The following is a 13,613-nucleotide window of genomic DNA, read 5'->3' as shown; positions in this document are numbered from 1 at the left end:
TATTGTGATGAATTTTTCCTTAAGTTGTACATTTACATGCAATAAAATTATTTAAATAAAGATTAGACACAACTTAAGCACAAACTTTAACAAACACGGAAATTAAAGATGCAAAATCTTCCAAGTGGCATCTGAAATCTTCTTCTAAAATAAGCATTTTTCTCAGCCTGCTATGTTCATGTTTATTTATTTTACTTTAAACGCAGTGAAAAGACTATATCCATCACCATATAAGTAAAAATACTGAACCTACACACCTAATATTAATTTTAGAAAAAAAAAATCCAGATGGAATTTAGAGTCTTTTGCATCTGAACTCTCCAAATATACAGCAGAACTTTAAATCAAAAGACAGAAAGAAGAAAGAGAAAGAAAAAAAAGTTCAAGGACAATGTGAAACTTACCAGAAGGTTGCTTCCAGATTACAGAGAAGAAGAAAAAAGGAAAAAATGTTTATGCTCCAATAATCTTACTTTGCTAAAATCCACGAGCAGTTAGAGCATGCCAGAGTGTGATGTGAGATCAGTCAGTGCATGCTTGTCACAAAGCCCAAAAACCAGTGTGGATAACGCAGATACATCAAGTGAGCACTGCTGGTGCAAGCCTGGGATTGCCTCTGGAGACTTGCTCGAGATGTCACCTCCACTCTCTCTCCCTCTCTCTCTCTCTTTCTCTCGCTCTCTCTCGTGTGCTTCAGAAGTACCTCCCCCCACCCCTTCTGATGATGAGACGCACAAACAAATGTGTAGACATGGGGAGGGCAAAAAATAATAATAATAAAAATCTGTTTCTCTCTTTTAATGCCCTCTATTTAAAAATGTGTCCAGGATGAGGCTCAGGTGATCTATTTGGCTTGACAATTTCACTGGGTGATTCGAGAACTGCAGATATATTTAGCATTTCAAAAAAAGCAAAAATAAATAAATAAATAAATAAAAACTGTTCATAAACAGCAATTCTTACTTAAAAATATTAATATTCATTATTAAATTAAAATTGGCAACTAAACAGTCAAATAAAACATTTTCAGTACACAATGATACATGAGAGAACAAATACACAATATTTGGTTTGATACAATTTCTTTATGTCGCCCCAACACAAATTGATTAGGTTAACTCAAAGAGTTTAAATGGATTGAGCTTAAAACAACTGAGTTGTCCTGAGCAAAAATGTGTTGTGTCAGCTCATTTTAAATAAGTAGTTTGAACAAGAATCAAACAATCTTTTTTAGTGCACTGACTAATACAGATGTCACAGTGTAAGTTATGATTAATAATGTTGCCCCAAATAACAAATTTAAGAGAATTTAACATAAATCAAGTTGTCCCATGAAAAATAAAAAAAATTGTATTGTTTTAGTTCATTTAAAAAAAAAAAAGGTTGTTTGAATAAGTAGCAAAAATATATACATTTTTTTAATCCACTAACTAATTATATCATTAAGAAATCATGATTTTTGCCTATACAAGACTTTTTTTATAGAAACTATTATATTGTTATGACTTGATCATATGTTATGATTGATTAATGTTGTACCTAAAAACAAACTTAAGAGAATTGAACATAAATTAAGTTATCTCATTTAAAATCTCAAGAATTGTGTTGTTTCAGCTCATTTTAAAAATGTAATTTGAACAAACAGCAAACAATATTTTTTTTTTGATCCAATAACTAATTATATCATCAAGAAATGATTTTGGCAGTTTAAGACTCTTTTTTTACAGGAAATATTGTATTGTTATGCAATACAATAAAGTCAGTGGACTTTTGAGAACACTGATTAATTCTGACATCAGTCAATCATAATTTTTGTCAATGTAAGACCTTATATAATCTTATGTTATGTTGATCTCATTTCAGCACAAACTGATTTAAAATAACAAATTGAAGTGGACTGAACACAAGTCAATTAAGTTGTCCCAAAAAAAATCTAAATAAAAATCCGTGTTATTTCATTTCATTTTAAATAAGTAGTTCGAACAAGCAGCAACACTCCTTTTTTTTAGACTAATATGGACATCAGCAAATCCCAATTTTGCCAATATAAGATTCTTTATTTACAGAAAATATTATATTGACATGGCATGATCCTATGTTGTGATTAATTAATATTGTCCCAAATAACAAGTTTTAATGGAATGAACCAAAATCATGTTTTCCCATGACAAAATCTTAAGGATTGTGTTGTGTCAGCTCATTTTAAAAAAAACTGTTTGAACAAACAGCAAAAAATTATATATAATCCACTAATTATATCATCAAGATATCATTGTATTGTTAAGGCATAATTTTATGTAATGATTCATTCATCTTGTCCCAAGTGGACTGAACATAAAACAATTAGCTTGTTCCAAAAAATCATCTCATGTACTATGAACAAGCAGCAAAAACTAATTCAGTCATATAGAATTCATGATTTTTAGCAACATAAGACTATTTTTAACTGAAAATATTGTATTGTTATAGCATTATCTTTTGAACTATTAAGTAACATATTTTATAAACAAATAAATTATTTAAAAATATTTAAAAGCTGAAAAAATTATTGCTTTGGACACCAAAAGTACCTGCAACTATAGAATCACCACCACCACCACCATCATAAGGCTTTTTTAATTCTCTTTATCCCCGGGCTGGTCAATCAATGGTAAGCCCGTGGGGTCTCTGTTAATGCGCTTATCAGATGGAGTGCATGAGAGTTTGATATGACACATGATAATCTATGAAAATGTTAATCAATAGGAATAGTTTAAGCTGTCATTGACGGTTTGGTCAATACTCGTATGCTTCGCAACAATGTCTCTTGTCATCGCTTCACTGGAGTTTTTCTCTGTGCACTTATGCACAAGCGACGCATCGATGTGACCCTCTTATTTCGGAATGACGAAGTCTGCATTCATTTAAGACACAACATCTATCCATTCGTTCCTCCCTCCCTCCCTCCCGTTCCTTCTCTCCCTTTGAGCCGCCTGATAGGTCCAGTGGAGGGCAAAATTAATACATAATTGAATTGTGAAGTCATCATAATAATCAATAGTTTTTTATTATTTATTCTTTACAGTCTGTTGACTGAACGAGAGCTGTGAAAGGCCGAGGGAGAAAGAGAGAGAGAGGGGGAGACAGAGAGACAGAGAGAGAGAAAGAGGGGGGACAGGCCTGAGAGGATGCAATACAATGTAATTTTCACTACGGGCTGCTGGAGAGGAGAGAGCACAATAAAACAGAAGAAAAAATTACAAGAAAGGGAATGAGGGACGAGAGAAAGGGAATAATGGGAATTTTTGTCCACGAGTTATAATCAGATTTTGATGTTTCGATAGAGCTAGTGCTGCAATGTATGTAGCTATGCGAATGCTTGGCAAAGTGTTTCTTGATTCTTGATAACAACTAAGTAGTTACGGTTTTGTAAAATAATTTAATATACAATGGCATTTTGTTTAAATGAATTCCTTTTTTTAAATAGTATTTTCGTTAGATAAGAATTCCGTTGGTGCACAAACTAACATTTTAAAGTTGACGAAGAGCTTCAAACATACAGTTAAAGTCAGAATTATTAGTCCCCCCTTAAATTATTAGCCCCGTTCATTTTTCCCCCAAGTCCTGTTTAACAGAGTGAAGATTTTTTTTCAACACATTTCTAAACATAGTAGTTTTGATAGCTAATTTCTAATAACTGATTTATTTTATCTTTGCCATGATGACAGTAAATAATATTTGACTAGATATTTTTCAAGACACTTCTATACAGCTTAAGTGACATTAAAAGGCTTAACTAATTATAGGTTAACTAGGCAGGACAGAGAATTACATTTCGAATCCTAATTTTTAGACATAACATATAATTTAAGATATATAGATATTGATATAATTTTTTTAAATATATATTTTTTTTCTTTGCCATCGCAGGAATAAATTACATTAATATATTTAAGTAGGAAATCTAAGACTTTATTCTTAAATAATATTTCAAATTCACATACACACACACACATATATATATATACATATATATATATATATATATATATATATATATATATATATATATATATATATATATATATATATATACATATATATATATATATATATATATATATAGACTATCGAAAAAATGAGCTTAGAGGGGCTAATAATATTGTCATTAAAAACTGCTTTTAAAAATATATAAAACTGCTTTTATTCTTGCCGAAAAAAAAAAGACCTTCTTTAGAAGAAAAAATGTAAAAATTTCCTTGCTCTGTTAAACATCATTTGAGAAATATTTAAAAAAGATAAAAATTCAAAGGGGGACTAATAATTCTGACTTCAACTGTGTATGTATATATGTATAAAGTTATAGCAAATGCAGCTTTGATCTCGACATGGGCCGGTATATGTTTGCGAGGGTATGATGCTCTTGGATAAAATATCAAGGTTTCACAGTATTGTGATTACTGCACTAAAATAAGTTATTTTAAAATGTCTTAGTAAAAACCAACACATTTTCTCCCATTGAACACAATAAACAGTATTTCATTTTACAACTTGTCAATTCACAAATCGCATTGATAATATTTTGAACAGTAAACATGTCAGGCTAAATAATTCAAATACATCATGACTTCTGCTAGGTTCATTACTTTAAAAACAGATTGCTTTACAACTTATTTAAAAAACACACAAAAAGAAAACCCTTAAATATAACTTAGAAACGATATGGGAGATAATTTTAGCATTTTAAAGCCTTGACTTTTTCAAACCGCTGTAAACCTTGAAACCGTTATTGTCCCATACCTACTTTGGTAAGCATAAGATAATGTTTTACAGTCATTTTAAATTTACAGTCAGTTGAACGTATCATGTTGTCTATTTTGAATATTTAAGTGTCCAATGTTTGCTAATGTCAGAAACATCGCTGCTTCATTCAATCTTTTTTTTGTTCCTCAAAAAGAAAACATGATAAAATAATCATCATGTAAAGTCATCTAATTCAAAATCCCGCCTTCTCTCGCTCTCTCTTTTTCTCGCTCTCTCGCTCTCACAGTTAATTACACTAATGAAACAGGGACTCCCAGGGCAGTTCTTCATGCCGAAGAGCATATGTGAAGGGACCTGGGGAGTGTGTGTGCGCATGTCAATGTGTGTGTAGCGTATGCGTGTGTGTGTTTGGGATTGCCTTACTCCCTCTCGGCCACACAGGAGGAGAAACAAGAAAAAGCACTCGAGTTCCTCTCCCTCCCTTTCTCCTTTTGCCTACTCAGAGGGGCATTTCTGACCCCTTTTCCTCATAAGATATCCATGCTAATTGCTAATGGCCTTAGCTGCCAGGTTCTCTGCCGTCCCACGGGGAAAACAAAAAGGGTCCAAACACCACTGAATGGCCTTTTGATCAAATGTGCCATTCGCTGAGCAATGTTTTCCACAAATCTTCACTGTTTTTACACTTGCATAATTATTTGTGTATTTAAAAATAACAGTTATAACACTGCATTTGTAAACACTACTTAACTACACTGTAAAAATGCTGGGTTCCACACAATCCCTTCATGTTGTGCTAACACAAATTGTTTAAGTTAATTAAATTGTTTTTACAAAAAAAAAAAAAAAAAAAAAATATATATATATATATATATATATATATATATATATATATATATATATATATATATATATATATATATATATATATTAAAGGGCTAATAATTTTGACCTTAAACTATTTAAAAATATATAAATAATTAAAAAAACATTTTAACTGCTTTTTAACTGAAAATATAACAAGTAAGACGTTCCCTGGAAGAAAAAATATTATCTGATATACTGTGAAAATTTCCTTGCTCTGGTAAACATCATCTGGGAATCATTCAAAACAGAAACAAAAATTTAAGGGTGACTAATAATTCTGACTGTGTATATACGTCAACAGCATGGAGACTATATTTACTAAAATTCATAAGAATACACAACTATACTGGATATTTAGTTACTAAACAATGTGATCCAGAGAGGAAAGGTCAGAACATATTTCTACAGAAAAAAAATCTAAATGGATATTTTATTTAAAGTATTTTTATATGTAATGTATGAGGATTTCCCAGTACTGGGTGGCAGCTGGAATTGCATCCTCTGTGTAAAACAAACTGAATAAGTTTGTGGTTCATTCCACTGTCAATCCCATTATGTTTGAGAATAACCAAAATAATAATAATAATAATAAAAACTCATAATTCTGTTGTTTCAACTCATTTGAAATAAGTAATCTGAACAAGCAACAAAAGTAATTTTTAAGTGTAGTTATAATTAACAATGGAAAATATGTCTAGTGTTTATTAATCTTTATGTTATTCAATGGACTTGTAGTAACACAAACAAGCACTGAAAATGTGCATTTTAATAAATAATAATTATTTAATAAAAGATCTATAAATGTTGTCAGCAGTGTTGGGTTGGTTACTTTAAAAAAGTAATAGATTACAAATCACTGATTGTGATCTGGTTAAATTACTAATTACTTTATGTAAAAAGTAATCAGATTACTAACTACTTTATTTTGAAGTTACTTTTAAAACGCATAAAATATACCTATTCAAAATACAAAATAAACTGCAGCTCTATCAGTCATTTAATATTCACCGAAAAACATTAGAATGGGTTGATTACAGCAGCTTGACATATTCAAAAGACTTAAAGAGTTTGCCCAAAACCTAAAAAAAAAACCTAAACACTTGTTCCAAATCTGTTTGTCTTTTTTAACACAAAAGAAAAAAAAACTGGATACCTTTAACCACTGACATTCATAGTATAGTATAGTATAGTATAGTATAGTATAGTATAGTATAGTATAGTATAGTATAGTATAGTATAGTATAGTATAGTATAGTATAGTAGGCACAGCAGTGTTTGGGTGTTCCATATTTGTCTGAGGTAATTAGGCTGCATTTACACTGCAGATCTTGGTGGTCAAATCCGATTTTTTTTTAATGATCAGCTTACACCATCTTTTAAAAGTGACTCGTCTATGATTATTTGCATTTACACGGCAAAGGTGCATTAATGAGGAAAAAACGAGCGGGTGATGACTGACAGCTGATAATAAAAGAGCGCCCATTTCTCCATTCCTGTATTTTAATCTGTTCACAGCATTTCATTTTTTTATTCCTTTTCACGAGTTGTTCTACTATTTAATGACAGAAAAGTTCACATTTGGCCATCTTCTTTTAATCTTTTTAATCTTCTTTTTTTTAAACCAGTAGGCATCTTAATGTAATGTCCATGGCATGATTTATGCACAAGATGTATGCTTATGCTTGTACATCTAGTTTTATATTAGTTTATATTGAATTCGTGGCGGATATTCTGAACTCTCTCTCTCTCTCTCTCTCTCTCTCTCTCTCTCTCTCTCTCTCTCTCTCTCTCTTGTAATCATGCTTAAATACTTGTGTACATGACAATATAAAAGATTTTTAGGCCTCGTGTATGAGATTTAAGGTTTGGGACTCTGCTGAACTCTGTTCTGAAATGAAAGAGTCAAAGTTTATGTCATTTTCTTTAGTTTAATGGCACGCGACTCGCATTGACAGGTGAAAATCTGATCTACCTGCTCTTACTGCAGACACGATGGCACAGATCTGATTCATATCAGATAAATTTCCACATATGAACAAGGGCTGAATCTGATATGAATAAATCGTAACCCATGTGATTTTTTCTGCTTACCCGTACATGGGCCATATCCAATCTGTGCCACATGGGAGAAAAAAAAATTCGGAACTAAGTCACTTGAAGCACGCAATGTAAATGCTGCCTTAGTCTACCTAAATGTGTATATTCCAAAGCATAATGCTGAATGGTCAATTCTTGCCATGTGACTCCGGGTTTTCAACTGGGCTGCCTAGAAAATGTAAGCACTTAGAATTCGGCAAGGATTTTAAATCTAAGCCCTAGCCTGGCCCTGGCTCGAGACGCACAGGTTGTAGCCCGGCCATTTTTCAACTGCTTATCAAAGTTTTAGTCTGAGTCTGACCCGAAGCCCTTTTTTTTCACCAAACAGCTTGTTACAGCCATTAAAATACACTAGATTTGTATTTAATAGAAAGTTTTGTTTATCAGATTAATTTAGAAAAATGTTAGGAGTTTTTTTTTTGTATTTTTTTAAATGTAAGATATAGTTTAAGTGACATCGATATGCAAGCTGTATGTGGTCCACATTGGAGTTTACTCAATTTAACCCAAAGCAATATTTTACTTATAAAGGCTTAATAAAATCAAAGTAATGTCTGTATTTGCACTTGAAGAAGCAACTGCTTTCCATTTCCAAGCAACCATTTCAGCTCTTCAGTACATGATTATTAACTCATTTTGCAGCAGAAAATGTGATTTAAAACTCCAAAAACTATATTTGTAACACAAGTAACCAAGTACAATAATTTAAGTAACCTTAATCAGATTACACAAATCTAAAATGCATTCCCCAAAAATTTCATTAGAACAGAGAAAATGCAGAATATTGTGGAACGTGCTACACCCATCTCTGGTTGTCGGTTAATGTTAGCTACACTCAAAAATGATGACTGCTGTTTGTTCCAAGTTATTTAAAATGAGCTGAAACAACATCATCATTGAGGTTTTTTGGGTAAAATTTAATTAATTTATGTTCAATCCACATGTTCAATTCAGCTAACTTAATTCCCTCATGTTGTCCAAACACAAAACTGATAGTGCGGAACCCAGCGTTTTTTTTTTTTTTTGTTTTTTTTTTTACAGTTTGGTACATTAATGTTTAATGGAAACCCATTGTTATCTATAAAATACCAAAACAAAACAGCAATAAAAAAAGAATGACAGTATTAATAACAACATATTTAAAGGTCACATCGATACGCCAAAGAGAAAAATGATAATCTGTCTTTCAGAATGATTGTTTCCTTTGTTTTGGCTAATCAATATACACAAAAGGTACATCTAAATTAATATAAAAGCAAACGTAAATGTGTTTTTCTGTTCCTGCTGTAATGTTTAACACTGATGGTTAAAATTCAATTCTAAACTATAATTACTTTACATATTAATAAATATTTATAATTACAGTAGATAGATAGCAATTAGTAGTGCACATACAGTTTGTTACATGAATCGTGTACAACCTGTAACTGATTTTAGTCCAAAGCAAGTTCAAGGTAAATCTGTGTAAGCAGCTGCAAATCCTCTGAGTGTCCTTTAAGCTCTATTTAAACTCAGAGCAGTTTCCTTCAAAACCGGCTTTTGCTTTTGTGTTAAAGGTCTGTCTCCCCCATAGGGCTGGAAACATATCACCTCCCTCTGCAAGCCCAAAGGATCCTTCAGGGACAGGCTCAGGGTCCCTAAAGCTTATAAGTAGCATTTCTCAAATATAGCCTACAGTACATACTCTCATACATTTTAAAAAGATCTATATGTGAGACAGCGTTTAGAAAAAAAGATTTGCTTTATTACTTTTATTTTGCATCATGTTTCTTTTAAAAGCACAGGTCACCCAAAGTTCTGTCATCATTTACTCACACTTCACTTGTCACAAATCTGTTTTTTTTTTTTTTCAACACAAAGGAGTTATTTCGAAAGATGTTAGAATCTGGTATCCATAACAATGAATTTTAATGGTTTTCAGCTTGAAACATACTTTAAAATATCTTCTTTGTAACTGTTTGATACCAAATATGTAACTTTATTTGTAGCTTTATTACTCGCGTATTACTATAATACCAAAGTCTGCAATTAACAACAGAGCATAAACTGCTAAAGAAGCAATTGCTTTTATTGTTATGGATATAATATTCAGTACTCAAATAAAAAAAGAGGCTTGAAAACGTTTGAAATGTGCATTAGAAAGGCTTTACATCAAATTTGAATTCAAATTGTTATTAAACTATGTTTGTACTCAAAAACAGTCTACACAGTTTACAATTAAACAACTAAAACATCACTAAGAGGTCAATGAAAATATAATGAATATATACTGCATGTAATATAATGCAAATGTTACAAGAAATGGTCAGTTTTGTATGACATTGTTTATGAACGGTTTAACTGACATATTTGTATTGACCTTATTCTAAAATGCGGAGTGCGCCTGTTTTCGCGATTGTCTTAGAACTTCCGTTTCAGTTGCCTATGGGAGAAATGACAAGGAATAATAAACGGCAAAAAACGGTCAAACTACTTGCTTTACAAACAAATGTTTGCATGACTATACAGACCAAGTAGAATAATATAACAAGGAAATATCAGTTTGCAACATCAAACAGCGAAACGAGCAGTTTTTAATGTCTAAAATTGAATGGAAGTGAATGAGACCGGAAGTCTCGTGCCAAAAAGATTCAAATAGCAGCGCCCGCTCGTCTGCGGAGAATAAGGTCAATAATTTAAACACTGATTTAATAATTACATGAGACGTAAGATGTCCATCTGAGTGTATTTTGAGCTATAACTGGTAAATTTGTAACAATACATTTTTATACGAATTTTATTAAGATTTAGAAATCAATAACTGATACATTGATCTTAAGGGTTTCTGGCACAATTTATTGCACAGCCTACTCCCAGATTTATTCAGCATAACTCGAAAATGGATAACCTACAAAAGAGCAAAATGGCTTTATATTAACAGTTTTTTTATATAATATATTTTAGGTTAAATTATTTGTTTGTAATAATGAACCCTTTATAAAGAGAATAAATCTATCAATTAAATTGAGTTAGAATGGATTTATTAAAAAAAATACTACTACTCATAATACACATTCATTGATTATTATTGTAATGAATTAATAATTGTAATGTATTAAACCACTTTTAATTATAATAAAACTATCTGACTTGTTATTTATACATTACTTCATTGCTAGTATGACTGTCATGCTGTTTATCTAGAAATATGTCTAGTTCTTGTATTCCCTCAGCTGTATTTTACATAATATTTCAAATCAATTCATTTACATAAGTGCACTCAATCTTGTTACATCTGTACAATTGAAATATTTATGTGGAATGACCCCTAATTGATTTTTATTTCCAGGAAAATTGATGCATGGCTGAATGTATGCTGCGTTTGTCAAAGCAACAGCCGGTTTCTCTGCGATGCTGCTCAGACGAATCTACTTAATTGACTGGGATCAGAGAACAGTGAGAAAAAGTGTCATAGCCCATCAAAGATGAGTGCTGGAGAAAGCTCTGATGCTTCAGACACTATCAGGCCCCCCTCAGATAAATATAAAGAGCCATTGATTGCTCAGAAGAGTGAGTTTGTGTGCATGGGGGTTTTTACTTCTTCTTTTTTTTTTCTTTTGCTACATCGATCTCAGAGCTGACCTTATGGTGCATCAAAGCCTACAGGAGCTAATCTTGCCTCTGTATTACGACCTGAGCAAGAAAAGATAGCGTTCGAAGCGGAAGGGGGTGAGACAGATTCAAAGGGAATACAGAGAAACTGGTGAGAGGAAGTAGAATTCAAGTGTGTTTGCTAGAGAGAGCATAAAGAGCAAGTCCAAATACTCACATGAGAAGCATCTACTCAAAGGTCTTCATCAGCATGCTCCCTTGGTCAGTCGCTGACGCTAACATCGTCTGGATTCTCATTGGCTGCAAGGCAGGGCAGGTCTCAGGGTTTGTCTGTTGTTTGACACTGATAAATAGTTTTTAATACCTTGCATTTCCAGGGTCTTCTGCCTAGCATGTATAGTGGACACAGATATGAGAGTGTATGAATACACACAGATCAAGGCACACAAGAATATTATCAATAAATGACTACAGCAGTGTGTTTATTAAACATTAAATAAATATTTAAACCAGTGTTTCTGCAGATTTCACCAAGTCAAAGTTTACACTTTTAAATGCCCCATTTACACGGGGCGTCAGTGTCAACGCTTCCTATTCACTTTGAATGGTTGACGTCAGGCATTGCTGAACTGCATTGTGGGTCCGTCGGCGTCACTTCAGTGACATTGCTTGTTGCAGAAGTTGGGAAATTCTCAACTTTTTAATCGTTAATGGAAGAGTCAGCCAATCAGATCGCTTAATGCAAATACCCTAGTTCATACAGTGTCCGATTGCGGACTAATTTAATTGGCTGACGCTGCTATGACGATCGCATCACTCCCAACTTCAGAAACGCCCTCGGTCAAGCGTTGACGGCAAAGTCCTGTGTGAATCGGGCATAAGACCACCAAGAATGAAATTTCAGATTTATATATAGCTAAAGACTTCATATTATTTAATGGCCCAGCAGAAAAAAATAAAATTACTTGCCCCATCAAAAAATGTATTTTAATTCATTGTTTCTTGGCATGGTATTTTTTTAGCACAAAATAAACTAATATATATGAGCAATTCCAGCGTTATGGACGTTTATATTTTTCAAAACAACTAACCACAGAGTTATGGGATCAGAAACATACAATTCTGTAAACATGTTCTGTACTTTAAATAAAGAAAAAATAAATGTGTTATGGATGTGACAAAAAAATCTGCAAGTTTACAGTATACAATATACTTAGTAGAAATTCTGTGAAACTGCTCAACCCAAAATAGATAATGCTAATCAAAAGTAGAGGAGTTCATTTGTATAGAACAAAATTATTGATTTTATTTAACATTTGTGCATTTATAAGGAAAAAGTGTCGTTAGAAATGTGACATCTCTCCTATACGGATTTGACAGATGTGAAATCGCCACTTGTGTGACTTTGGTAAATGAAATATAATAGGAGTATTTCTAAAGTACTTTAAAATACTTGTTTATGCAAAAAAAAAAAAAAAAAAAAAAAAACAGAAACAGTTTCTGTACTTTGTTGAAAACTTTTCATGATAAGATTAATTGCTCATATACACACACACACACACACACACACACACACACACATTATATATATATATATATATATATATATATATATATATATATATATATATATATATATATATATATATATATATAGTGCAGATGTAAAGTGCCATCTCAAACTCTTCTTATATTAGCAATTTTCTCAGGTTTCTATATCTTGATTCAGTAATTTCACTTTTATAGAAAATAACATGTTATTTTCAGCACTTTTAACACGAAAAAAAAATGAACATTATTGTAATAGGCTTAAAAAAATGGTCATTGCAGAAGAAAATCCTGGATGACAGGTTTTTGCATCTGAGCTCTTCATATATCAAAGCAGAAAATAAGTATTTTTGTTAGTTATTGTGTACTATTGTGTATTGCAACATATCTATATTAATGCTCAAACATTAGAGGGATCTAAACAAACCTTTCACCACCCAAGAACACCCTAACAACAGCACAGAAAACCACTTAAATACATTCTGAACACCACAGCAACTGCGACCACCTAAGGCATCATTTTAGGGGGGCGTCGATTTACAAAGCCAATTTCAGTGTGTATCAACAAACACCCGTCGTGCGATCCTGCCATGACGCAAACTTTACGAATAAACCCTTATCTGGCGAGAAAGATACCAACCTGACAAGAATTTCCCCTTCTAATGTGTTTTCTCTGTTTTTTTTTTATCAGAATGTTCGAAGTCTGACTCGTCAACAAATGACTCCTTTGATTGTGTTTGAATCACGTGGGCAGCATAGGTGCGTTC

The 13,613-nt window shown here is 32.2% G+C and overlaps 1 protein-coding gene across 8 annotated transcripts in view; it reads right to left on the bottom strand.

Annotated features, from left to right (window-relative positions):
• The window catches only part of pou6f2 (POU class 6 homeobox 2), a 232,754-nt gene extending 219,141 nt beyond the window's left edge, over positions 1-13,613 (bottom strand). For 2 of the 8 annotated variants that reach the window (XM_087309297.1, XM_087309300.1), the window contains exons 1-2: positions 13,483-13,613; positions 11,516-11,628 (exon numbers count right to left, since the gene is read on the bottom strand). The gene's annotated coding sequence lies outside the window, so the exon portion shown is untranslated. Of the gene's footprint in view, positions 1-404; positions 619-11,515; positions 11,686-13,482 lie in introns of those variants that run through there. The other 6 variants (XM_087309294.1, XM_087309298.1, XM_087309296.1 and 3 more) reach the window with 3 other exon arrangements.

This window comes from Danio rerio, chromosome 24, assembly GCF_052040795.2.
Source record: "Danio rerio strain M-AB ecotype USA chromosome 24, GRCz13ab, whole genome shotgun sequence".
Taxonomy (NCBI): domain Eukaryota; kingdom Metazoa; phylum Chordata; class Actinopteri; order Cypriniformes; family Danionidae; genus Danio; species Danio rerio.
This window is presented reverse-complemented; position numbering and strand designations above follow the sequence as displayed.